Source organism: Mauremys mutica, chromosome 4 (assembly GCF_020497125.1).
Source record: "Mauremys mutica isolate MM-2020 ecotype Southern chromosome 4, ASM2049712v1, whole genome shotgun sequence".
Classification (NCBI taxonomy): domain Eukaryota; kingdom Metazoa; phylum Chordata; order Testudines; family Geoemydidae; genus Mauremys; species Mauremys mutica.
In genome coordinates, this window is record NC_059075.1 from 122007184 (window position 1) to 122012261 (window position 5078).

The 5078-nt window shown below is 47.1% G+C and overlaps 1 pseudogene; it reads left to right on the top strand.

The window, feature by feature from the left end:
• Positions 1 to 1291: 1291 nt before the first annotated feature.
• On the top strand, positions 1292 to 2259 carry LOC123367980 (annotated as a pseudogene).
• Positions 2260 to 5078: the final 2819 nt, after the last annotated feature.

Genomic DNA, 5078 nt, shown 5'->3' on the forward strand with positions numbered 1-5078 from the left:
ACTAAAGAGCCCTCTAGGTCAAATTAAACGGCTTCCTAGTGTGGACGGTTGAGCGGTTAATTCGAATTAATGCTGCTAAATTTGATTTAAAGTCCTAGTGTAGACCAGGCCTAATTCTATGTAGACTCATGAATTAAGGTTGCTGGGGAATGTACCCTTAAGGGCAGTGGTGCAGCCACTCCTTTCTCATGGGCTGCAAACATCTGTCAGGGACGGTCTAGATTTACTTGGTCCTGCCTCAGTACAGGAGGCTGGACTTGATGATTTCTCAAGGTCTCTTCCAGCCCTGTGTTTCTATGAGAGGTGTGATAAGTCCAAGGGCCTTGGGATTAGGAGATATTGGTAGACAGAAAGTGGTCTTTAGAATCTTTAGATCCTCTTTAGAATCTTTAGTGTCTCTTGATCACTAACTCCTGTGGGATCTTTCTGGGAAAGTTTTCTGACCATTTCCCTGCCAGTTCCTGTGCAGCAACCAACACTCAGTCCCTGCCAGGTCTTGCAGAGAAATGTCTTCCCCCTGCTGGGGAGAGCGGGACACACAGTTCACAGTATTAGGAGGTCTCGTGATCACTGGGTGGTTGATAACATCAGGCAGTAACAGGGCTCTGCACATGGCTTCTGAGATTCTAAATGTAAAGGAAATGGCTTGCCCAAGATTAGGCCTCCTGGGACAGATATCATAGAAAGCTACACTTATCATTTAAAGGTTCCTAATGTATTGAGAATCATAGATCATAGAATATCCGAATTGGAAGGGACCTCAGGAGGTCATCTAGTCCAACCCCCTGCTCAAAGCAGGACAAATTCCCAACTAAATCATCCCAGCCAGGGCTTTGTCAAGTCTGACCTTAAAAAACTCAAAAGAAGGAGATTCCACCACCTCCCTAGGTAACCCATTCCAGTGCTTCACCACCCTCCTAGTGAAAAAGGTTTTCCTAATATCAAACCTAAACCTCCCCCACTGCAACCTGAGACCATTACTCCTTGTTCTGTCATTAGGTATCACTGAGAACAGTCTAGATCCATCCTCTTTGGAACCCCCTTTCAGGTAGTTGAAAGCAGCTATGAAATCCCCCCCTCATTCTTTTCTTCTGCAGATTAAACAATCCCAGTTCCCTCAGCCTCTCCTCATAAATCATGTTCTCCCAACTCCTAATCATTTTTATTTAAAAAGTGTAAACCGGGAGTGTGCTGGTTTACCATTGGCAAGAGGCATCCATCCTTTGACTTGTGTGCTGGGGATGTCCGAGTCACTGATTCCCCTCTATCTGCTCTCTGCTTACAGGTGTGTGTGAGAGAGGGGGAGAGGGAGAGACCGGCATCCTACAGCAGAGGTTTCATGATGGCCGAGCTGAGCACAGTGTCTCTTCCCCCAGCATCATTTGGCCTAGATCTTGGAGCAGAAAACATGACTGAATGCGTACTGTGTGATGAACCACCAGGGACCATCTACGGCATCACTTGGCTCATCTGTCTGTTCGGGCTGGTGGGGAATGGGATCGTGCTCTGGTTCCTCAGCTTCCACATTAAGAGGAACCCCTTCCCTGTCTACATTCTCAATCTGGCCATCTCCGACACTTTCTTCCTCCTCTGCTCGACTGCTTATCTCATAGTTTGTGTGGTGGAAAATGCAGTTTGTGTGAATAATGTTTTTATTTACATATTCTTGGTATTTAACGTGCTGTGTCTGTTGACGTACAGCACCAGCCTGTACCTTCTGACGGCCATCAGCACTGAGAGGTGTCTCTCCGTCCTCTACCCCTTCTGGTACCAATGCCACCGGCCAGAACACTTGTCTGCCATTGTCTGTGCCCTGCTCTGGGCTCTCTCCATGCTACTCTCCTGTCCAGTGGGTGTTTTTTGTCTTGTTCTTCCAGGTGAACACTGTATCATATCCTTCCTACCCACCTGTTTTCTGAATGTCCTGATATTCGCTCCCATCATGGTTCTGTCCAGTCTGACCCTGTTCATCAAGGTCCAATGTAGCTCACAGCAACATCAGCCAGGAAAGCTCTATGCTGTTATCCTGCTCACTGTCCTCTTCTTCCTCCTCTTCACTGTCCCTCATAGTGTCCAGATCTTCCTCCTTTATCATAACATATTCGATTCCAGTGAGATATTTCACATGCTGGCCTCTGCAAGCAGTGGCATCAACCCATTTATTTACTTTCTAGTTGGGGCTATAGGAAGTGGCAATTCCGTGGCTCCATCAAGGTCGCACTCCAGAGGGTTTTTGAAGAGAAGACAGATTCCAGATAAGATGGAGAGACCGCCAGTGCAGAGCCAATGGAGATGGTCACTTAAATCCCTACAGCATCCAGCCTGGGAGACCCTGTTCTTAGGATGGAGATTTACCTAGATCCCAGAATCAAAGAACTTAGAATGGGAAAGGACCTGGTAGGTCACTTGCTAATTCTTCCCCACCCCCACCCAGAGCAGAGTCCTTCCCTAGAGTGGATCCCCAGGGTTATGTGCAGTTGTAAAGAACAACAATGGGTCGCATGGGGCCCAACCTGCTCCCAGTAGAATCACTTTGGAAAGTCCTGGTTACTTAAATGGGATCAGGGACAGGTCCATTATGGTCTGATTTGCTTTGTTCTAAATTTGCCTCTGACACGTAATTTCAGTTTTGGTGGCAAGTTTCCTGCAGTGTTACCTGTGAGTGTTATTTTCTCTTCTGTAAAGAATTAGTGTTGGTTATGCCTCGTGGCCTCCCCACTTTCCCTGTAAATATGCTGAGTAAAAATTCAATGGCCTGGAGAAATAATAGTAGCACGAATATAGGACTATCCCTGTCTAACTCATTCCCCAGCCAGTTCCCTGTGCAGAGACACTCCCATGGAAGGCAGGGGATTGTTCCACGCAGCTCTGGAAATGGAAATAAGACAAATTAACTATCAATTAATCAAATTCAAACTCCTCCATTAATATTGCCAGGCACCTGTGCTCCAAAATGACCAGGCTAACTGCCGGGTTTTGCTCTCTAACTCCTCTTCCTCGGTATTCACCCCGGCCTTGACGATTTGGGGAATGTGTGACAATCTGGGGAATCAATTTCCAGGTTATGAATTTGTTGTGAGATGAACTCTCTGCATGTATCGGTATCCGGCTGCAAACATCATTTTGATTCTACAGCTGCTTTACTGCCTTCCTGCTGCCTCTGTACCTCCAACTTGGACTAAAGTCCAAGGGTTGGTGGCCCAGGGATACTACCTGAGGTTGTCTAACTTTGATGGTCGTCCATTCAAATAGCAGTAAAGAGTCCTGTGGCACCTTATAGACTAACAGACGGATTGGAGCATGAGCTTTCGTGGGTGAATACGGATGTATCCGACGAAGTGGGTATTCACCCATGAAAGCTCATGCTCCAATACGTCTGTTAGTCTATAAGGTGTCACAGGACTCTTTGCTTCTTTTACAGATCCAGACTAACACGGCTATCCCTCTGATACCATTCAAATGGAATTGCCCTGGTCATGGAGATGCCTGCTGCCCAGGGCATACCCATGTTTCAAGTGTGACTTCTGTGGGGACGTCACTAAGCAATAGATCACCTGGTGAGGGACTCTGAGCATCTGATGAGGCTGCCAGGGTTTCACCTGGCAAAGGGGATGGGAGGTTGTAAAAGAGAGGGTTTGTCGGTGGCCATTTTAGAGACAGAGAGACGAGGACACTGACTGCAGAAGAGAGAAAGGGAGATAGATTGCCTGGTTCAGAAGAGGAGCCATGTGCAGGATTGGGAACCTAGGACCCCTGAGGGACTCTGACCTTCACCCAAAGCATACATCAGTATGGTGAGGAAAGTGAGGCAGATTTCTTATTGCTTTGTCTAGATATGTATATTTCTTGCAATAGCTACTGTAAAGAGTGATTGGTTTGAAACCCTTTTGCAAAGCCCGTGTATATGTTTGTTTCACTATCACGACCCCCCTGAAGAGGTGAACTGTAAACCCAGAGTGCTCACACATTTGGCAGTCTTGTGGGGTCAGCACTGTTCCTGGGGGCGAGGTCTGCTGGGCTCTCTGGTCCCATTTCTGTGAAGGGCTAACAGAAAGATAGCCTGGGCCCAGGAAATGTGCCAGACAGGCCAAGGGGAGGAAAATGCTGCAGCCTACTCAGACTAAGGGACGCTTGAGAGCACAAGGGGCCAGTGGGGTGGGACCCAAACCCAGCCACCTGGTGAGTGTCCAGCTGGGGGAGCTTTGCCAGGGCTGGGTGGGACAACATGAATAAACACCGTGCTTCTTGTCTCTTGCCTGAATGGGAGCCTTTTGCAAACGCCCCAATGTCCAGAAGGACCAGACCAAACAGGTTTTTATTCCTGGGGGTGCTCATGGCATTTCCAGAAAGGTTCTTCTCTTCTTCCCAAAAGAACTGAAAACCAAAATTTCAGCAACGTCAGAACATTTGGATATTTTCCAATGAAAGAGTTTTGACATTTCATTTTGATGCACCATTTCCTAAGCAAAACATCGACTGGAATCGAAAGGCCATTTCAAAAAGACATGCGAAAAGTTGCCTTTGATCTGACTGAATTGTCTTTTTGATGCATCGTTTCAGCAAGAAATACAAAAAAATCTTCTGTTTTGGTTAGAAACAAACCAATTTTCTTTTCCCTGATTTCTCGGTTTGACCACATAGAGCGGCTGCATGGATGCTCTTACAGCAGCGCAGCTGCATCGGCACAGCTGTGCCGCTGTAAGCTCTCCACTCTAGACATGGCCTAAGAATGTAGAGAAATTGTATGAGGTTCAACCATACTGTCTGAGGAACAGCAGGCACTGCTGCTATTACAGGCTGGGTCATAATGCAAACTCTCTGGGGACTGGGTGACATTCAGCTGCTATGGGACACATCTGGAGCCAGTTCGACACAGAGAGTGACGGCCTCACACTAATACTGTCTCCTGCTGCAAAACAAAATCAGCCCCTGAAAACTGCAGTACAAGGTTTGCCGGATTTTATAAACATTGTTACTCACACAAGGAGCTCCTGGTGCTAATGGGGCTCAAACCCAGGACTGTCCCTCTGTAAAGCAGATGCGATAACCACTGCATTGCATATTCATTTCAGCAAAAA